This window comes from Anguilla anguilla, chromosome 11 (genome assembly GCF_013347855.1).
Source record: "Anguilla anguilla isolate fAngAng1 chromosome 11, fAngAng1.pri, whole genome shotgun sequence".
NCBI classification, from domain to species: domain Eukaryota; kingdom Metazoa; phylum Chordata; class Actinopteri; order Anguilliformes; family Anguillidae; genus Anguilla; species Anguilla anguilla.
The window spans coordinates 889776-912275 of NC_049211.1; the positions used below are offsets into that span (position 1 = coordinate 889776).

General features: G+C 49.4%; 1 long non-coding RNA gene across 2 annotated transcripts in view; it reads left to right on the plus strand.

Annotated features, from left to right (window-relative positions):
* The window catches only part of LOC118208367, a 17189-nt gene extending 10526 nt beyond the window's left edge, over window positions 1-6663 (plus strand). Inside the window, exons 2-3 of one of the 2 annotated variants that reach the window (XR_004761553.1) lie at window positions 3563-3705; window positions 5736-6663. This is a non-coding gene — a long non-coding RNA (uncharacterized LOC118208367). Of the gene's footprint in view, window positions 1-3377; window positions 3706-5735 lie in introns of those variants that run through there. The other variant, XR_004761552.1, reaches the window with a different exon arrangement.
* Window positions 6664-22500: the final 15837 nt, after the last annotated feature.

A 22500-nucleotide genomic window follows, 5' to 3' on the forward strand; every position in this document is an offset into this window, starting at 1 on the left:
GGGTGTGTGTGTGTGTGTGTGTGTGTGTGAGAGAGTATGCGTATGTGTGTGTGTGTGTGTGTCTGTGTGTGTGTATGTGCGTGTGCGTGTTCCTGTGTGTCTGCGTGCGTGTGTGTTTGTGTGTGTGTGAGTATGTATGTAGGTGTGTGTGTGTGTGTGTGTGTGAGTATGTGTGCGTGTGCTTGTGTATGTATGTGTGTGTGTGTATGTGTACGTGTGGGTATGAATGTGTGTGTGTGTGTGAGTATGTATGTGTGCGTGTGCTTGTGTGTGTGAGTATGATGTGTGCGTGTGCTTGTGTGTGTGTGTGTGAGTGTGTGTGTGTGTGTGTGTGCGTATGTGTGTATGTATGTATGCATGTGTGTGTGGGTGTGTGTCTGTGTGTATGTGTATGCATGTGTATGTGTGTGTGTGTGTGTATGCGTGTGTGTGTGAGTGTGTGTTTGTGTGTGTGTGTGTGTCTGTGTGTATGTGTGTGTGTGTGTGTGTGTGTGTGTGTATGCGTGTGTATGTATGTGCCTGTGTGTGTGTGTGCTTGTGTGTGTGTGTATGCGTGTGTATGTATGTGTGTGTGTGTGTATGTATGTGTGTATGTGTGTGTGCGTGTATGCGTGTGTATGTACGTGCGTGTTTGTCTGTGTGTGTGTGTGTGCGTGTGTGTGTGTGTCTATGGTTGTGTGTGCGTGTGTGCGTGCGTGTATGCGTGTGTATGTATGTGCGTGTTTGTCTGTGTGTGCGTGTGTGTGCGTGTGTGTGCGTGTGTATGCTTGTGTGTGCGTGTGTGTGTGTGCTTGTGTGTGTGTGTGTGTGTGTGTGTGTATGCGTGTGTGTGTGTGTGTGTGTGTGTGTGTGTGTGTGTAGCTCTTATACAGGGAATCGTACTGCAGGGGGGAAGCAGTGCTTTGCTGAACTCCAGGCTTGGGGGGGAAGAAGTCAAAGCAAGTCGAGGTCCCTGCGGCTGAAAGACTGGAACTGTAATACTTCACTTGGAGCAAAAACAAAACGTCCGTGTGACAGCATGGAAGAGCTCGCTGCATACAAAATCACAGGCTGCCTGTCCCTGGAGCTACAGCCATGCCAAGCAGAACAACAACTTTCCGGACTGTTTTCAAAGCTCCTGTCCACTAACACATTTTTATTTGTCTATAAATGTAGGGGGCCACAGTGAGAGCCTGTGTGCTCTTTGGCTGAGTTACACAAGTGTTGCTCACAGGTTACATTTGTGCATGAGGATCCCTAACTGGACGTTTCCAGGAGGAAGTCATAGAGAGAGAGAGAGAGAGAGAGAGAGAACATCCCATGCATGGCAAGGTTATAAAATCCAGTGTTTTCTGCACATTAACCTGTTTATTTTTTTATTTAGCGTCTGGTTTCGGGGAACAGTGCACACCGTGTTTCTCTCGTTTGTTTGACGCTCAAAGGGGCCTCTTTCCTGTTAACCCAGCAGAGCCGGGATATGGGGGCTCACTGTGGGTTCCCCCGATTGTCCGAAAACCCACGATTGAAATGTTAAGAAGGTGTTACGAAATCCACCATTCATGTGCTGATAATGGGCACCCATTACACCCCACAATGGGCCTGGATCTCCATAAAATCATGATTAATGTCCACACAGTTTCCTGAACTGTAGGTCACACCAATTTTATAATGCGCATGTGTGTTTATCTTCCTTTTTTACGGAAAGACCTAACCCTAAGGGTGCACATGTGAAGGATCTAAAATGAGAAACACTACATTACCCATGGTTCTTTCCGTAAACAACAGCAATAAGTGCATGTGTGTTTTAAAAAGGGGTGTGGCCTACAGTTCACTGTGTGGTTATAAATCAGGATTTTATGGAGGTCCAGACCCACAGTGGGGTGCATTGGGTCCGCATTATCAGCATATGAATGGTCAATTTCCTGACACCTTCTTACCATTTCAATTGTGGATTTTTGGGTAATTGGGGGGGGGCGGGGGGTGCGGTGGTGGGGACAGGGCGGGGTGGGGGGGGGGCGGGGGGGGGGGGGGGGGGGTCGGTTTATGCCGCTGATCAGAGGATCAGCCGCTCAGTTATAATTACCCTTCATATGGACCAGCATTATCGCTCTGAGCCTGGATCCCTCCCTCCTCTCCATTTAATGTCTATAGTGATCTCTCTCACCATTTCCTGTGGACAGGCAGTCTCACGCACTGAGTGCTGCTCATGAGATCAGCCTGTCGGCCTGGGCTTAGGCTGCGTGGACAGGTGTGCGCTCTACAGTCAGACTGGCACACGGACAGGTGTGCGCTCTACAGTCAGACTGGCACACGGACAGGTGTGCGCTCTACAGTCAGACTGGCACACGGACAGGTGTGCGCTCTACAGTCAGACTGGCACACGGACAGGTGTGCGCTCTACAGTCAGACTGGCACACGGACAGGTCAGGGTCGCGTATGAAGTGTTTCATTCACATGGGTCGTGTTCAACAGCCATTTTGGACCACAGTATATTTAATGTGTTTTGCAACTTGCAGTTTGTGTAATTGCATAAATTAGTTGTTATCCATCAGCATGGGGAAGGTCAGAGGAAGGTCAGTGAAGACGCAATGGAAATGGTGTAAAAAGGTTGAGAATGGTTGTTGATCATCACAAGCTTGAAAATACCTTCTCCACCCACAGTGGGGAGGACGGTTCCAGAGCCAAGAAAGGATCACAGTTAGAGAAAAGCGGAAGCCTGGAATAAACTAGCATTAACATTATCAGCTCGTGTTTATGCAGCCGGGGAAAGAAAACTGCCTGGAGATGGTCTGCAATATTGTCCAGTACCGTGATATTGAGCCACATATCAAAGCTCATTTTAAATAGAAATTGTCAACAGATGTGGTTAGGTTTGATGAATTTTGCTATTAGTGACATCAACCACAACAAATAGGGCAGCTCACATTATGTAAAAATGTCAGGCTGTGTTGATGCAAGTAGGTATATTCAGTTCACAGAGTTTTTCCACAAATTAAGAAAAGGAAGATGTTAGCCGATGTGTTGTTTAGTGCAGTATAAACCCATCAAACATATTTTTCCTCCAGTAGTACATCAATTCCCTGCCATACTTGCCTAAATAACTAAATAATTGGTGCTCGCTCTTCCACTTTCGTCATGCGAGTTCCTGTGTGTGCATCATCACATTTGAATACTTGGCGGGATTGTCAGTCCAAAAAATACCAACTGAAAAAATACGTATAGAGGGGCAGTTACAGAACGCAGATTAATTGAATGGATATTGCTACAGAAATGCCAGCAATAAAAGGTATGAAATGTGGCATGTTTTTAATACATGAAAAATTAAGCATTACAGCTTTAATTTCTTTATCAGCCTAGGGCGGGGCCCTCTATGCCAGGGAGGGGGGGGGGGGTGGTGTGCAGGGGGGCTGCGGGGGTGTTTGTGCAAAGCCAGTGTGTGCAAGGTTGCTTTCGTTTAGATTAGGCTGGTTATCTGTACGCAACAGTGTCACTCTCCTTTGCAATAAAAACACAAGTTTCCATTTTGATAAGTTTCTTTCTCCTTCCATTCCTCACTGCCCAACATAAATAAACACAAACTGAGTGAGCTGCAGCTGAGATTAACCGCCAGCTGACGTTGGGAGAAACGGCATTGTGGGGCGATGGGACCAGCACTGGGGCTGCCAGGTGCTCCAGGGGTGGCATCCCCCCCCAGCACGGTGTCTTGTTTCCCACGGGCTGAGACAGGTGAGCGGATCCATCTGGAGAACAGGCAGACCAGTGCACCCTCGGGTTTGATACTTTAAGAGGATTAACCAGGCAGACAGGTGACCACACCTGCCCTTCACCTCAATCTCCGGAGATTTCCAGTGGCAATCTTTATTCACACTTATTTTGTATTAAATATACTAAAAAAAAAAAAAAAAATATATATATATATATATATATATATATATATATATATTTAATTATGCAAAGTATCTAGGTTGAATCAACCATCAACTTTTTTTTTCATTCTGGACACATGATTTAAATACAGACCAATTTAATTACCCTGACATGCATGCACACACAATCATGCACACAAAAGCATGCACACACTCATGCACACACACATTCTTTGCACACAAGCATGCATACACATACACACACACACACACATACACACAGACACAAACACACACACACACACACACAGACAAACACGCACACACACACACACACGCACACACACACTCACACACACACACACACACACACACATACACACAGACACAAACACACATCTTCAAATCAGCGCCTCTATGCCCATCTAAGCACTGTCTGTGTCCTTAGAGAAACGTGAGGGATGCTGATCTCCATGGTAACCATCACCACATTTTATACAAGATCACGAATGATGCATGCTTCAAATGTGGCAATGTAGGTGAAAACAACAGTCGTTCAATTAAAAAAAATAAGTCAGATAAAATTGTTATGCTGTGCTTGTGATGGAAGCCCATGAGGCGAGAGAAGCTCACCCAGGAAGTTTCTCATTGTACGATGATCCCATTGACCTCTGGTTCGCAGTTGCTCTCTTAAACAATATGAGACAGCATTATACTGTATGTGTATTATATTCTAAATCATTGTATGTGTTTTATAGGTATGTGTTGTGGGGAAGTGTCAAAACATGTGGACCTTTGTTTTTCTATGTTAAAAAAACATTAAAGCAGGTGTTTGGAGAAGATTTGTTTGAAATGTCTTTGAGTTTTTAATTATTGGTGAATAAGTTTTTGTGTATTTTAATGCCATTTTTAATTTTAATGCCAAACACTGTTTTATTTTACGGAAAAGACCTTGAATTCCCCTGCCTCACCCTGCAGAATATCTAGAAATAGTTGAATTTCTCTACGAACCACTCAGTCATTGCCCATCTTCCTAACTATCACTACTCTGCAGGGCACTCCCAATCTTCAGACTGTACCTGGACTAACTATCACTACTCTACAGGGCACTCCCAATCTTCAGACTGTACCTGGACTAACTATCACTACTCTGCAGGGCACTCCCAATCTTCAGACTGTACCTGGACTAACTATCACTACTCTGCAGGGCACTCCCAATCTTCAGACTGTACCTGGACTAACTATCATTACTCTATAGGGCACTCCTAATCTTCAGACTGTACCTGGACTAACTATCACTACTCTGCAGGGCACATCCCAATCTTCAGACTGTACCTGGACTAACTATCACTACTCTACAGGGCACTCCCAATCTTCAGACTGTACCTGGACTAACTATCACTACTCTGCAGGGCACTCCCAATCTTCAGACTGTACCTGGACTAACTATCACTACTCTGCAGGGCACTCCCAATCTTCAGACTGTACCTGGACTAACTATCACTACTCTACAGCGCACAGTCTGGGATTGCTCTTAACATTTGAATCCTTCTACTTTGTTCCTGTAGCACTTGTTATCATGTTGCACATGTACCTCCATCCAGCTCTTATACTGCACTTATATAGTCATCTTGATGTTGTAGCTCATCATCATGCCACCTGGTTTGACTTACCATAACTTTCTGATGGAGCCTATGCTTACTGTGGACTTAATGTGTTCATGGCAATGGATAACTGTTACATGAGTACTGTATCTTATCGGACCTGTGTTTTGTAGTTGTTCCAAAGATCTTCGGTATGCACTTATTGTTCGTTGCTTTGGATAAAATAATAAGTGTAATGTGTCAAATAAATCAGCCAAATAAATGTAATTTATTGTATTTTCACCAGAAAACCCCTTGTGGCAGAAGAGAGGAGCTGAAGGACTTCTTTCCCCAGTGCTCATCGGTGGTATAATGATGACTCCTGGTCTCACCAAAGCCATCTGCATGCGGACATATTTTTAGTTCACACAGTTATGGGGGTGGGGTGGGGTTGGGCAGTCATAGTAACGAGACTTCAATGTTTATGTGCAACAAAATACATTGCAGATAGAGTAAATGATATTTGCTGCATCAAACAGTTTCAACAATATCATGTAGACAGTTCTGGGGAGTAAATTTCAGTTTATTTTAAATCATTTCATTTCTTGTTTCGGTGAAAAAATCTCACTTGTCTAGATCATGCTGTCATTGTGAAACTTGTACACTTGAATACTCAATTTGATCTCATTTTTCTGAGATTAACTCACTTTTTCATGCCCCAGGCCTTCTGTTGGGAGAGAAAAAGGATGAAATGTCAACTGTTATGTAATTCAAATTCCAGCCATGCTCTAAATTGCATCCTGAAGGAACCTTGTGCTTGTATTATTTTGCCAATTTCTCATTTCGCCAAAACACTTCTTGTGGTGTCAGAATCATTGTATAATGTCAGCAGTAGTCATTGATTGAGGTTCTTCATCAAATTACTTTCAGTTTCACTGTTGCACCAGTACCAAGGCCGTAGATTTAATCTGAGTATTGGGGGGTTGATGTGCATAAATTGCACCCCTGTAGGGGGGTCTGGGGGGGGGGGCATGCCCTCCAGAAGAATTTTTTTAAAGAACAGAAGTGAAATGATAATTTCTTGTGAATTCTGTAAGGGGAAAATCTTACTGATCAGCATATTTTAATCACAACATGAAATCCCTTTTTTATTATATGAAACAATTTTTCTCATGGTCATGCTGCTGTATTATTTCAAATACTACAACACAGGCCAAATAAGCCCCCCCCCCCCCCCCCCCCCCCCCCCCCCCCATCAATATATTTTTTATGATGAGAAAAATAATTGAATTATGCTTTTGACAAGTTATTTTAATATACTGACTTAACATCAGTATTGATCATATTCTTAGACATGTAAATATGTTATAAGTCACCAAAAGGGTAAAAAAAAACAATAAATTCTTCCATCTCAATCACATGTTTTAGCAAACTTGATAACAGCAAAGAGGAAGGTTTTTATTGATGGTTTATAATTTTCATAAAGAATGATTTAGTATTTGTGATCCTGTGCACTTGCTGATGCTTTTATTGTGTTTGTGCTGTGATACTGTCTCTGTGCACCTTATGCAATGTACTGCTGTGTTTGTGTTTTCCTGCTGAAAATAAAACATTGCCTGGGAAATAAAGTATCTGTTTGTCTGTATCTGTCTGACTCTCACTATAACCTTTTAAATGAAATGTATACAAGGAAACACAACAGGTACAAGTCATTTACCCTGAAAAATGTATTTCAGTTAAATAAATCCAACACATAGGGCTTATTATTTAACCTATTAAATGAGAAAGGATTTGGTCATTCATGTATAAATTCAAACATTACAATAACCAGCAGCCAAGATCCTGAACAGTTTCCTTATTGATGTCTTATCATAAATATCTTTATCTTATTATTGCTTATGTCCAGGACATGATTTTTCATGCATCTGAATTTAATAATACAAGAAAGATTCTTTAATACGGTCACTTTGTGGATGGAATGGTATTCTCTAATGTGTTTTCTTGGTTTTTAAAATATAAATATATTTATAAATTCTTATGTATTCTAAAATGAAGTTCTATACGAAACTAAACATCCATAAAGCCAAACTCTTGCAATGTTCCTAACCCTAACAATAACCCTAGCTCTAACCTAAAAGTGAAACCTGCAAACTGAACACTAATCCCAACCCTAACTACAACCGTAAGGCTAACCCCCAACCCTAACCATAACCCCCAACCCTAAGGCTAACCCCCAACCCTAACCCTAACCCTAACCCTAATCCTAACCTTAACCCTAACCCTAACCCTAGCTCCAACCCTAACCCTAACCCTAACCCTAGCTCTAACCCCAACCCTAACCCTAGCTCCAACCCTAGCTCTAACCCTAACCCTAACCCTAACCCTAGCTCCAAATCTATCTCAAACCCTAACCCTAACCCTAACCCTAGCCCCAGCTCCAACCCTAACACTAACCCTAACCCTAGCTCTAGCCCTAGCTCCAACCCTAACCCTAACCCTAACCCTAGCCCCAACCATAACCCTAACCCTAGCTCCAACCCTAACCCTAACCCTAACCCTAGCTCCAGCCCTAACCCTAACCCTAGCCCCAACCCTAACCCTAACCCTAGCTCTAACCCTAACCCTAACCCTAACCCCAGCTCCAACCCTAGCTCTAACCCTAACCCTAACCCTAACCCTAGCTCCAAACCTAACTCTAACCCTAACACCAACCCTAGCCCCAGCTCCAACCCTAACCCTAACCCTAGCTCTAGCCCTAGCTCCAACCCTAACCCTAACCCTAACCCTAGCCCTAGCCCCAACCCTAACCCTAACCCTAGCCCCAACCCTAACCCTAACCCTAGCTCCAACCCTAACCCTAACCCTAACCCTAGCTCCAGCCCTAACCCTAACCCTAACCCTAACCCTAGCCCCAACCCTAACCCTAACCCTAACCCTAACCCTAGCTCCAACCCTAACCCTAACCCTAACCCTAGCTCTAACCCTAACCCTAACCCTAGCCCCAACCCTAACCCTAACCCTAACCCTAGCTCCAACCCTAACCCTAACCCTAGCTCTAACCCTAACCCTAACCCTAACCCTAACCCTAGCTCCAAACCTATCTCTAACCCTAACCCTAACACTAACCCTAGCCCCAGCTCCAACCCTAACCCTAACCCTAACCCTAACCCTAGCCCCAACCCTAACCCTAACCCTAGCTCCAACCCTAACCCAAACCCTAGCTCCAGCCCTAACCCTAACCCTAACCCTAACCCTAGCCCCAACCCTAACCCTAACCCTAACCCTAGCTCCAACCCTAACCCTAACCCTAACCGTAACCCCAGCTCCAACCCTAGCTCGAACCCTAACCCTAACCCTAGCTCCAAGCCTAGCTCCAACCCTAACCCTAGCCCTAACCCTAACCCTAACCCTAGCCCCAACCCTAACCCTAACCCTAACCCTAGCCCCAACACTAACCCTAACCCTAACCCTAACCCTAACTCTAGCTCCAACCCTAACCCTAACCCTAGCTCTAACCCTAACCCTAACCATAACCCTAGCTCCAGCCCTAACCCTAACCCTAACCCTAACCCTGACCTTAACCTTATCCCTAATCCTAACCCCCAACCCTAAGCCTAACCCTAACCCTAACCTTAACCCTAATCCTAACCCACAACCCTAAGCCTAACCAACAACCCTAAGGCTAACTTTTTGGATCTGATGGATGGCAAATCATGTTTATTTTGAAACCATAACAAAATACACATTTTTATAACATAATTCTTTTTGTTCATCATTACATAAAAGTGTATCAGTGATTTAGATTGATGAGACATCATTTGTTCAATTAGATGGGTTAGAAATCTTGACTACGTAACAACCACGGTGATTTAAATGAATAGAGATTTGTTTGAAAAAAATTAATGTAGAAGAATGTTCAAGAAAATCATGTCTCAAAAAGAAATTTTAAAAAATGGAAAAAAATGGAAAAATTGTGAATACGCCATTTTTAGATTAAGAAAAATAATCAATCATGTCTCCGAAGCAACCACGGTGAAATAAATGAATAGAAATATTTCTCAAGACAGTTGTGATGAACAACGTGTATTCATTGAAACCCTACAAAGTAAAGGAGCTTTTTTTTTTTAAGTCCAAATCATGAAAAAAAAAAAAAGTTAAATATGCAATTTTTTTTATTCAGATTGATTGGAAATAAATTTTATACAACAATAAAGGTGAAATAAATGAATAGACATATATATTTATTTGAGGGGACATACAGGAAAATATATAAGACGATAGTCGTATGTCCAAAAATGGAAAAAATTCAAAAATGTTACTTTTATGATTCAGATGGAAAAAAATAATATTTATATAACTATTGAGGTGAAACAAATGAATTGAATTTTGCTTAAGGAAAAAAATGTGTTTCAGGGAAAATACAAGAAAATATATAAGACGATAGTCGTATGTTCAAAAATGGAAAAAAATGTTACTTTTATGATTCAAGTGGATAGAAAATAATATTTATATAACAAATGAGGTGAAACAAATTAATAGAAAATTTTTGAAGAAATTAATGAAGAAAAATATGTTTCAGGGGAAATACAGGAAAATATATAAAACTATAGTCGTATGTCCAAAAATGGAAAAAGTAAAAAATGTTATTTTTATCATTCAGATGGATAAAATATTAATGTGAAACAAATGAATATAATTTATATGAAGAAAAAAATGAATAAAAATATCTTTCAGGGAAAATACAGGAAAATATATAAGACTATAGTCATACGTCCAAAAATGGAAAAAATTCAAAAATGCTATTTTTATAATTCAGATGGATAAAAAATGAATGTGAAACAAATGAATACAATTTATATGAAGAAAAAAATGAAGAAAAATGTGTTTCAGGGGAAATACAGGCAAATATATAAGACGATAGTCGTATGTCCAAAAATGGAAAAAATAAAAAATGTTACTTTTATGATTCAGATGGATGAAAAATTATATTTATATAACAATTGAGGTGAAACAAATTAATTGAAATATTTTTTAAGAAAAATGTGTTTCAGGGAAAATACAAGAAAGGCGATATTTTATGTTTTTTTCCATTTTTGAACATAAGACTATGTTACTTTTATGATTCATGTGGATAGAAAATAATATTTATATAACAATTGAGGTGAAACAAATTAATAGAAATTTTTTGAAGAAATTAATGAAGAAAAATGTGTTTCAGTGGAAATACAGGAAAATATATAAAACTATAGTCTTATGTCCAAAAATGGAAAAAATACAAAAATGTTACTTTTAAAATTCAGATGGATAAAAAATAATATTTATTTAACAATTGATGTGAAACAAATGAATATCATAAAAAATATCATAAAAAATGTTACTTTTATAATTCAGACAGATAAATATATATATATATATATACATATATACATAGCAATTGATGAGAAACAAATGAATATAATTTATTTCAAGAAATAAATGTATAATAATATATTTCAGGGGAAATTCAGGAAAATATATGACTTTAGTCTTATGTCCAAAAATGGAAAACATTGAAAAATATTATTTTTATGACTCAGATAGATAGAAAATAATATTTATATAACCACTGAGATTAAACAAATTAATATAACATTTTTGAAGAAATAAATGAAGAAAAATGTGTTTCAGTGGAAATACAGGAAAATATATAAGGCTATAGTAGTATGTCCAAAAACGTAAAAAAAATAAAAAGAAAAGAAAAATGTAAAAAATGTTACTTTTATAATTCAGACAGATAATATATATATATTTATATATACATAGCAATTGATGTGAAACAAAAGAATATAATTTATTTCAAGAAATAAATGTATAATAATATATTTCAGGGGAAATTCAGGAAAATATATGACTTTAGTCTTATGTCCAAAAATGGAAAACATTGAAAAATATTATTTTTATGACTCAGATAGATAGAAAATAATATTTATATAACCACTGAGATTAAACAAATTAATAGAACATTTTTGAAGAAATTATTGAAGAAAAATGTGTTTCAGGAAAAAACAACAAAATATATAAGACTATAGATTTATGTCCAAAAATGTAAAAAAAAAAAAAGAAAGAAAAATGTAAAGCAGCTAGCAGTTCCACGGCCTCTTATGCCACACAGTGAGGGCCAGGAGAGAGAGGGCTAGCAGGAACAAGCCTACAGCACATCCTCCACCTCCACAGAATGGTATGTGTGCCTTACCATAGCGTTTCTGTATCTGTGTGTGACCGTGTGTCAATGTACATGTTTGCGTGCTGGTATGTGTATCTGTGTTTCAGTATTTATATGCAATTATCAACTTTCTTTCCAATTTATCAGAAGTTCATGTCCCAGAATGCATCAGTTTGATCATCGCTTAATGGGCTGAGGCAGAGGCCTCCCTGCCCCCCCCACTGTTGCTTGGTTTCTATCGTTTAGGGGGTCTGTAGGGGAGCAGAACTGTGCCCCCCCACCCCCCCCCACGATCCTCTCCTTGGGCGATGAGCCAGCGGGATGTACATCATGCATTGTGCCCCCGCCCCCCCCCCCCCCCATTCCTGCCTAGGGCATCAGCAGCTCACAAAGGCGTCCTAAAGGTCAGGCGTGGGAGATCGATAATTCACGGTCTGCGTGCTCCCCCCCCCCCCCGCCCCCCCCCCCGTCCCCCCCCCGTCCGCGGTTCCCACCGAACAGAAGGTCCGTTTGGACGGCGCTCCGGCCCGGCGTGAGAATGCGCTGAGTGCCGGCGGTGACCCCCGGGCTGCGCGGGGCGGTGCGTCATGTCTGCGGAGAGCTGGGCTTCTCTTTATCCCGCTGCACAAAAAGCACAATGGCGCCCGGCGCTACAGGCTTTAAGTTATTGCGTGCTCCGTGTGGAAGTGCGCTGATGAATCGGGGCGAAGCTGAACGCCGTCCAAAGGAAAACAAAGAGCTTGGCGGTGCTCCTAGAATCTTAAAGGTTAGTAGGTTGAGTAAGGTGGGAATAAAATAAATACACAAATTAATTTAAGGCCCAGTTTGCCTCTGCCAACACGGGTGAGCCTGAGAGGTCTTCTGAATGACTCGTTCCCACAGAATCTGTACCATTTGGGTTTGAGAAGCGATGGTCCCAGGCCCCAGTGGTCTGACATCTCAATAAACAGTCATATTTCTCCTGAACAAGTTCACTGGCTGTGAGGTGACAAAATAGCCAAAAATGGTAAAATAGGAAGTGAGTAAAGATACAAAATGTACCAGGTGTGGAACATATTGTGTACATTGGGGATTCCCAAATGTTGTAGTGCCCTACCAAATTCATGGTAAGTTTTCTTAAATTCTCTAAGCTTTCAGACATGCAGTCTGCAAAAAATGCTGCATTTTTTGTCATTCTGCTGAAGCACCCCCAGGCATTGGGGAGCCTCCCCCCCAAACAATAAAATAAAATCACATGACAGGATCCCACAGGCCTCGCTAGATTATATTGCTGCGTTATCCAATAAAACACACAATTCTGTGAAGCTCCCTGCAGGTCTGTGCAGCTCTGTGAAGCTCCCTGCAGCTCCCTGCAGCTCCCTGCAGCTCTGTGCAGCTCTGTGAAGCTCCCTGCAGCTCTGTGCAGCTCTGTGCAGATCTGTGCAGCTCCCTGAAGCTCTGTGCAGCTCTGTGAAGCTCCCTGCAGCTCCCTGCTGCTCCCTGCAGCTCTGTGCAGCCCCCTGCAGCTCTGTGCAGCTCCCTGCAGCTCCCTGCAGCTCTGTGCAGCTTCCTGCAGCTCTGTGCAGTTCTGTGCAGCTCACTGCAGCTCCCTGCAGCTCTGTGCAGATCTGTGCAGCCCCCTGCAGCTCTGTGCAGCTCTGTGAAGCTCCCTGCTGCTCCCAGCAGCTCTGTGCAGCTCTGTGAAGCTCCTTGCAGCTCTGTGCAGCTCTGTGAAGCTCCCTGCAGCTCTGTGCAGCTCTGTGAAGCTCCCTGCAGCTCTGTGCCGTTCTGTGAAGCTCCCTGCAGCTCCCTGCAGTTCCCTGCAGCTCTGAGCAGCTTCCTGCAGCTCTGTGCAGCTCTCTGTAGCTCTGTGCAGATCTGTGCAGATCTGTGCAGCCCTCTGCAGCTCCCTGCAGCTCTGTGCAGCTTCCTGCAGCTCTGTGCAGTTCTGTGAAGCTCTCTGCAGCTCCCTGCAGTTCCCTGCAGCTCTGTGCAGCTTCCTGTAGCTTTGTACAGCTTCCTGTAGCTCTGTGCAGATCTGTGCAGCCCCCTGCAGCTCTGTGCAGCTCCCTGCAGCTTCCTGCAGCTCTGTGCAGCTCCCTGTAGCTCTGTGCAGATCTGTGCAGCCCCCTGCAGCTCTGTGCAGCTCCCTGCAGCTCTGTACAGTTTTGTGAAGCTCCCTGCAGCTTCCTGCAGCTCCATGCAGCTCTGTGAAGCTCCCTGCAGCTCTATGCAGATCTGTGCAGCTCTGTGCAGCTCCCTGCAGCTCTGTGAAGCTGACTGCTGATCCCTGCAGCTCTGTGCAGCTCTGTGAAGCTCCCTGCAGCTCCGTGCAGTTCCCTGCAGCTCTGTGCAGCTTCCTGCAGCTCTGTGCAGCTCCCTGTAGCTCTGTGCAGATCTGTGCAGCCCCCTGCAGCTCCCTGCAGCTCTGTGCAGCTTCCTGCAGCTCTGTGCAGTTCTGTGAAGCTCCCTGCAGCTCCCTGCAGTTCCCTGCAGCTCTGTGCAGCTTCCTGCAGCTCTGTACAGCTTCCTGCAGCTCCATGCAGCTCTGTGAAGCTCCCTGCTGCTCCCTGCAGCTCTGTGCAGCACTGTGAAGCTCCCTGCAGCTCCCTGCAGCTCTGTGCAGCTCAATGCAGCTCTGTGCAGCTCCCTGCAGCTCTGTGCAGCTCCCTGCAGCTCCCTGCAGCTCTGTACAGCTTCTTGCAGCTCTGTGCAGATCTGTGCAGCTCCCTGAAGCTCTGTGCAGCTCTGTGAAGCTCCCTGCAGCTCCATGCAGCTTTGTGCAGCTCTGTGAAGCTCCCTGCTGCTCCCTGCAGCTCTGTGCAGCTCTGTGAAGCTCCCTGCAGCTCTGTGCAGATCTGTGAAGCTCCCTGCAGCTCTGTGCAGCTCTGTGAAGCTCCCTGCTGCTCCCTGCAGCTCTGTGCAGCTCTGTGAAGCTCCCTGCAGCTCTGTGCAGCTTCCTGCAGCTCTGTGCAGTTCTGTGACGCTCCCTGCAGCTCCCTGCAGTCCCCTGCAGCTCTGTGCAGCTTCCTGCAGCTCTGTGCAGCTCCCTGTAGCTCTGTGCAGATCTGTGCAGCCCCCTGCAGCTCCCTGCAGCTCTGTGCAGCTTCCGGCAGCTCTGTGCAGTTCTGTGAAGCTCCCTGCAGCTCCCTGCAGATCACTGCAGCTCTGTGCAGCTACCTGCAGCTCTGTGCAGCTTCCTGCAGCTCCATGCAGCTCTGTGAAGCTCGCTGCTGCTCCCTGCAGCTCTGTGCAGCACTGTGAAGCTCCCTGCAGCTCCCTGCAGCTCTGTGCAGCTCAATGCAGCTCTGTGCAGCTCCCTGCAGCTCTGTGCAGCTCCCTGCAGCTCCCTGCAGCTCTGTGCAGCTTCCTGCAGCTCTGTACAGCTTCCTGCAGCTCCAAGCAGCTCTGTGAAGCTCGCTGCTGCTCCCTGCAGCTCTGTGCAGCACTGTGAAGCTCCCTGCAGCTCCCTGCAGCTCTGTGCAGCTCAATGCAGCTCTGTGCAGCTCCCTGCAGCTCTGTGCAGCTCCCTGCAGCTCTGTGCAGCTCCCTGCAGCTCCCTGCAGCTCTGTACAGCTTCCTGCAGCTCTGTGCAGATCTGTGCAGCTCCCTGAAGCTCTGTGCAGCTCTGTGAAGCTCCCTGCAGCTCCATGCAGCTCTGTGCAGCTCTGTGAAGCTCCCTGCTGCTCCCTGCAGCTCTGTGCAGCTCTGTGAAGCTCCCTGCAGCTCTGTGCAGATCTGTGAAGCTCCCTGCAGCTCTGTGTCCCCTGCAGCTTCCTGCAGCTCTGTGCAGATCTGTGCAGCTCCCTGTAGCTCTGTGCAGATCTGTGCAGCCCCCTGCAGCTCTGTGCAGCTCACTGCAGCTCTGTACAGTTTTGTGAAGCTCCCTGCAGCTTCCTGCAGCTCCATGCAGCTCTGTGAAGCTCCCTGCAGCTCTCTGCAGATCTGTGCAGCTCTGTGCAGCTCCCTGCAGCTCTGTGAAGCTGACTGCTGATCCCTGCAGCTCTGTGCAGCTCTGTGAAGCTCCCTGCAGCTCCGTGCAGTTCCCTGCAGCTCTGTGCAGCTTCCTGCAGCTCTGTGCAGCTCCCTGTAGCTCTGTGCAGATCTGTGCAGCCCCCTGCAGCTCCCTGCAGCTCTGTGCAGCTTCCTGCAGCTCTGTGCAGTTCTGTGAAGCTCCCTGCAGCTCCCTGCAGTTCCCTGCAGCTCTGTGCAGCTTCCTGCAGCTCTGTACAGCTTCCTGCAGCTCCATGCAGCTCTGTGAAGCTCCCTGCTGCTCCCTGCAGGTCTGTGCAGCACTGTGAAGCTCCCTGCAGCTCCCTGCAGCTCTGTGCAGCTCAATGCAGCTCTGTGCAGCTCCCTGCAGCTCTGTGCAGCTCCCTGCAGCTCCCTGCAGCTCTGTACAGCTTCCTGCAGCTCTGTGCAGATCTGTGCAGCTCCCTGAAGCTCTGTGCAGCTCTGTGAAGCTCCCTGCAGCTCCATGCAGCTTTGTGCAGCTCTGTGAAGCTCCCTGCTGCTCCCTGCAGCTCTGTGCAGCTCTGTGAAGCTCCCTGCAGCTCTGTGCAGATCTGTGAAGCTCCCTGCAGCTCTGTGCAGCTCTGTGAAGCTCCCTGCTGCTCCCTGCAGCTCTGTGCAGCTCTGTGAAGCTCCCTGCAGCTCTGTGCAGCTTCCTGCAGCTCTGTGCAGTTCTGTGACGCTCCCTGCAGCTCCCTGCAGTCCCCTGCAGCTCTGTGCAGCTTCCTGCAGCTCTGTGCAGCTCCCTGTAGCTCTGTGCAGATCTGTGCAGCCCCCTGCAGCTCCCTGCAGCTCTGTGCAGCTTCCGGCAGCTCTGTGCAGTTCTGTGAAGCTCCCTGCAGCTCCCTGCAGTTCCCTGCAGCTCTGTGCAGCTTCCTGCAGCTCTGTACAGCTTCCTGCAGCTCCATGCAGCTCTGTGAAGCTCGCTGCTGCTCCCTGCAGCTCTGTGCAGCACTGTGAAGCTCCCTGCAGCTCCCTGCAGCTCTGTGCAGCTCAATGCAGCTCTGTGCAGCTCCCTGCAGATCTGTGAAGCTCCCTGCAGCTCTGTGCAGCTCTGTGAAGCTCCCTGCTGCTCCCTGCAGCTCTGTGAAGCTCCCTGCAGCTCTGTGCAGTTCTGTGACGCTCCCTGCAGCTCCCTGCAGTTCCCTGCAGCTCTGTGCAGCTTCCTGCAGCTCTGTACAGCTTCCTGCAGCTCCATGCAGCTCTGTGAAGCTCGCTGCTGCTCCCTGCAGCTCTGTGCAGCACTGTGAAGCTCCCTGCAGCTCCCTGCAGCTCTGTGCAGCTCAATGCAGCTCTGTGCAGCTCCCTGCAGCTCTGTGCAGCTCCCTGCAGCTCCCTGCAGCTCTGTGCAGCTTCCTGCAGCTCTGTACAGCTTCCTGCAGCTCCATGCAGCTCTGTGAAGCTCGCTGCTGCTCCCTGCAGCTCTGTGCAGCACTGTGAAGCTCCCTGCAGCTCCCTGCAGCTCTGTGCAGCTCAATGCAGCTCTGTGCAGCTCCCTGCAGCTCTGTGCAGCTCCCTGCAGCTCCCTGCAGCTCTGTACAGCTTCCTGCAGCTCTGTGCAGATCTGTGCAGCTCCCTGAAGCTCTGTGCAGCTCTGTGAAGCTCCCTGCAGCTCCATGCAGCTCTGTGCAGCTCTGTGAAGCTCCCTGCTGCTCCCTGCAGCTCTGTGCAGCTCTGTGAAGCTCCCTGCAGCTCTGTGCAGATCTGTGAAGCTCCCTGCAGCTCTGTGTCCCCTGCAGCTTCCTGCAGCTCTGTGCAGATCTGTGCAGCTCCCTGTAGCTCTGTGCAGATCTGTGCAGCCCCCTGCAGCTCTGTGCAGCTCACTGCAGCTCTGTACAGTTTTGTGAAGCTCCCTGCAGCTTCCTGCAGCTCCATGCAGCTCTGTGAAGCTCCCTGCAGCTCTATGCAGATCTGTGCAGCTCTGTGCAGCTCCCTGCAGCTCTGTGAAGCTGACTGCTGATCCCTGCAGCTCTGTGCAGCTCTGTGAAGCTCCCTGCAGCTCCGTGCAGCTCCCTGCAGCTCTGTGCAGCTTCCTGCAGCTCTGTGCAGCTCCCTGTAGCTCTGTGCAGATCTGTGCAGCCCCCTGCAGCTCACTGCAGCTCTGTGCAGCTTCCTGCAGCTCTGTGCAGTTCTGTGAAGCTCCCTGCAGCTCCCTGCAGGTCCCTGCAGCTCTGTGCAGCTTCCTGCAGCTCTGTACAGCTTCCTGCAGCTCCATGCAGCTCTGTGAAGCTCCCTGCTGCTCCCTGCAGGTCTGTGCAGCACTGTGAAGCTCCCTGCAGCTCCCTGCAGCTCTGTGCAGCTCAATGCAGCTCTGTGCAGCTCCCTGCAGCTCTGTGCAGCTCCCTGCAGCTCCCTGCAGCTCTGTACAGTTTCCTGCAGCTCTGTGCAGATCTGTGCAGCTCCCTGAAGCTCTGTGCAGCTCTGTGAAGCTCCCTGCAGCTCCATGCAGCTTTGTGCAGCTCTGTGAAGCTCCCTGCTGCTCCCTGCAGCTCTGTGCAGCTCTGTGAAGCTCCCTGCAGCTCTGTGCAGATCTGTGAAGCTCCCTGCAGCTCTGTGCAGCTCTGTGAAGCTCCCTGCTGCTCCCTGCAGCTCTGTGCAGCTCTGTGAAGCTCCCTGCAGCTCTGTGCAGCTTCCTGCAGCTCTGTGCAGTTCTGTGACGCTCCCTGCAGCTCCCTGCAGTCCCCTGCAGCTCTGTGCAGCTTCCTGCAGCTCTGTGCAGCTCCCTGTAGCTCTGTGCAGATCTGTGCAGCCCCCTGCAGCTCCCTGCAGCTCTGTGCAGCTTCCGGCAGCTCTGTGCAGTTCTGTGAAGCTCCCTGCAGCTCCCTGCAGTTCCCTGCAGCTCTGTGCAGCTTCCTGCAGCTCTGTACAGCTTCCTGCAGCTCCATGCAGCTCTGTGAAGCTCGCTGCTGCTCCCTGCAGCTCTGTGCAGCACTGTGAAGCTCCCTGCAGCTCCCTGCAGCTCTGTGCAGCTCAATGCAGCTCTGTGCAGCTCCCTGCAGCTCTGTGCAGCTCCCTGCAGCTCCCTGCAGCTCTGTACAGCTTCCTGCAGCTCTGTGCAGATCTGTGCAGCTCCCTGAAGCTCTGTGCAGCTCTGTGAAGCTCCCTGCAGCTCCATGCAGCTCTGTGCAGCTCTGTGAAGCTCCCTGCTGCTCCCTGCAGCTCTGTGCAGCTCTGTGAAGCTCCCTGCAGCTCTGTGCAGATCTGTGAAGCTCCCTGCAGCTCTGTGCAGCTCTGTGAAGCTCCCTGCTGCTCCCTGCAGCTCTGTGAAGCTCCCTGCAGCTCTGTGCAGCTTCCTGCAGCTCTGTGCAGTTCTGTGAAGCTCCCTGCAGCTCCCTGCAGTCCCCTGCAGCTCTGTGCAGCTTCCTGCAGCTCTGTGCAGCTCCCTGTAGCTCTGTGCAGATCTGTGCAGCCCCCTGCAGCTCCCTGCAGCTCTGTGCAGCTTCCTGCAGCTCTGTGCAGTTCTGTGAAGCTCCCTGCAGCTCCCTGCAGTTCCCTGCAGCTCTGTGCAGCTTCCTGCAGCTCTGTGCAGTTCTGTGAAGCTCCCTGCAGCTCCCTGCAGTTCCCTGCAGCTCTGTGCAGCTCTGTGAAGCTCCCTGCAGCTCCATGCAGCTCTGTGCAGCTCTGTGAAGCTCCCTGCTGCTCCCTGCAGCTCTGTGCAGCTCTGTGAAGCTCCCTGCAGCTCTGTGCAGATCTGTGAAGCTCCCTGCAGCTCTGTGCAGCTCTGTGAAGCTCCCTGCTGCTCCCTGCAGCTCTGTGCAGCTCTGTGAAGCTCCCTGCAGCTCTGTGCAGCTTCCTGCAGCTCTGTGCAGTTCTGTGAAGCTCCCTGCAGCTCCCTGCAGTCCCCTGCAGCTCTGTGCAGCTTCCTGCAGCTCTGTGCAGCTCCCTGTAGCTCTGTGCAGATCTGTGCAGCCCCCTGCAGCTCCCTGCAGCCCTGTGCAGTTCCCTGTAGCTCTGTGCAGCTTCCTGCAGCTCTGTACAGCTCTGTGAAGCTCCCTGCAGCTCCCTGCAGTCCCCTGCAGCTCTGTGCAGCTTCCTGTAGCTCTGTGCAGCTCCCTGTAGCTCTGTGCAGATCTGTGCAGCCCCCTGCAGCTCCCTGCAGCTCTGTGCAGCTTCCTGCAGCTCTGTGCAGTTCTGTGAAGCTCCCTGCAGCTCCCTGCAGTTCCCTGCAGCTCTGTGCAGCTTCCTGCAGCTCTGTGCAGTTCTGTGAAGTTCCCTGCAGCTCCCTGCAGTTCCCTGCAGCTCTGTGCAGCTCTGTGAAGCTCCCTGCAGCTCCATGCAGCTCTGTGCAGCTCTGTGAAGCTCCCTGCTGCTCCCTGCAGCTCTGTGCAGCTCTGTGAAGCTCCCTGCAGCTCTGTGCAGATCTGTGAAGCTCCCTGCAGCTCTGTGCAGCTCTGTGAAGCTCCCTGCTGCTCCCTGCAGCTCTGTGCAGCTCTGTGAAGCTCCCTGCAGCTCTGTGCAGCTTCCTGCAGCTCTGTGCAGTTCTGTGAAGCTCCCTGCAGCTCCCTGCAGTCCCCTGCAGCTCTGTGCAGCTTCCTGCAGCTCTGTGCAGCTCCCTGTAGCTCTGTGCAGATCTGTGCAGCCCCCTGCAGCTCCCTGCAGCTCTGTGCAGTTCCCTGCAGCTCTGTGCAGCTTCCTGCAGCTCTGTACAGCTCTGTGAAGCTCCCTGCAGCTCCCTGCAGTCCCCTGCAGCTCTGTGCAGCTTCCTGCAGCTCTGTGCAGCTCCCTGTAGCTCTGTGCAGATCTGTGCAGCCCCCTGCAGCTCCCTGCAGCTCTGTGCAGCTTCCTGCAGCTCTGTGCAGTTCTGTGAAGCTCCCTGCAGCTCCCTGCAGTTCCCTGCAGCTCTGTGCAGCTTCCTGCAGCTCTGTGCAGTTCTGTGAAGCTCCCTGCAGCTCCCTGCAGCTCCCTGCAGCTCTGTGCAGCTTCCTGCAGCTCTGTGCAGTTTTGTGAAGCTCCCTGCAGCTCCCTGCAGTCCCCTGCAGCTCTGTGCAGCTTCCTGCAGCTCTGTACAGCTTCCTGCAGCTCTGTGCAGATCTGTGCAGCTCCCTGAAGCTCTGTGCAGCTCTGTGAAGCTCCCTGCAGCTCCCTGCAGTTCCCTGCAGCTCTGTGCAGCTTCCTGCAGCTCTGTACAGCTCTGTGAAGCTCCCTGCAGCTCCCTGCAGTCCCCTGCAGCTATGTGCAGCTTCCTGCAGCTCTGTGCAGCTCCCTGTAGCTCTGTGCAGATCTGTGCAGCCCCCTGCAGCTCCCTGCAGCTCTGTGCAGCTTCCTGCAGCTCTGTGCAGTTCTGTGAAGCTCCCTGCAGCTCCCTGCAGCTTCTTGCAGCTCTGTGCAGTTCTGTGAAGCTCCCTGCAGCTCCCTGCAGCTCTGTGCAGCTTCCTGCAGCTCTGTGCAGTTTTGTGAAGCTCCCTGCAGCTCCCTGCAGTCCCCTGCAGCTCTGTGCAGCTTCCTGCAGCTCTGTGCAGCTCCCTGTAGCTCTGTGCAGATCTGTGCAGCCCCCTGCAGCTCCCTGCAGCTCTGTGCAGCTTCCTGCAGCTCTGTGCAGTTCTGTGAAGCTCCCTGCAGCTCCCTGCAGTTCCCTGCAGCTCTGTGCAGCTTCCTGCAGCTCTGTGCAGTTTTGTGAAGCTCCCTGCAGCTCCCTGCAGTTCCCTGCAGCTCTGTGCAGCTTCCTGCAGCTCCAGGCAGCTCTGTGAAGCTCCCTGCGGCTCCCTGCAGCTCTGTGCAGCTCTGTGAAGCTCCCTGCAGCTCTATGCAGATCTGTGCAGCTCTGTGCAGCTCCCTGCAGCTCTGTGAAGCTGACTGCTGCTCCCTGCAGCTCTGTGCAGCTCTGTGCAGCTCCCTGCAGCTCTGTGCAGATCTGTGCAGCCCCCTGCATCTCCCTGCAGCTCTGTGCAGCTCTCTGCAGCTCCCTGTAGCTCTGTGCAGATCTGTGCAGCTTCCTGCAGCTGTGTGCAGTTCTGTGAAGCTCCCTGCAGCTCCCTGCAGTTCCCTGCAGCTCTGTGCAGTTCTTTGAAGCTCCCTGCAGCTCCCTGCAGTCCCCTGCAGCTCTGTGCAGCTTCCTGCAGCTCTGTGCAGCTCCCTGTAGCTCTGTGCAGATCTGTGCAGCCCCCTGCAGCTCCTTGCAGCTCTGTGCAGCTTCCTGCAGCTCTGTGCAGTTCTGTGAAGCTCCCTGCAGCTCCCTGCAGTTCCCTGCAGCTCTTTGCAGCTCTGTGCAGCTCCCTGCAGCTCTGTGCAGCTCCCTGCAGCTCTGTACAGCTTCCTGCAGCTCTGTGCAGTTCTGTGAAGCTCCATGCAGCTCCCTTCAGCTCTGTGCAGCTCTGTGCAGCTCACTGCAGCTCCCTGCAGCTCTGTACAGCTTCCTGCAGCTCTGTGCAGCTCCCTGCAGCTCTGTGCAGATCTGTGCAGCTCCCTGCAGCTCTGCGCAGCTCTGTGCAGCTCCCTACAGCTCCCTGCAGCCCTGTGCAGCTTCCTGCAGCTCTGTGCAGTTCCCTGCAGCTCTTTGCAGCTCTGTGCAGCTCCCTGCAGCTCTGTGCAGCTCCCTGCAGCTCCATGCAGCTCCCTGCAGCTCTGTGCAGCTCTGTGCAGCTCACTGCAGCTCCCAGGAAGCTCTGTACAGCTTCCTGCAGCTCTGTGCAGCTCCCTGCAGCTCTGTGCACATCTGTGCAGCTCCCTGCAGCTCTGCGCAGCTCTGTGCAGCTCCCTACAGCTCCCTGCAGCTCTGTGCAGCTTCCTGCAGCTCTGTGCAGCTCCCTGCAGCTCTGTGCAGCTCTGTGCAGCTCTGTGAAGCTCCCAGCAACTCCCTGCAGCTCTGTGCAGCTCACTGCAGCTCCCTGCAGCTCTGTGCAGCTCTGTGCAGCTCCCTGCAGCTCCCTGCAGCTCTGTGCAG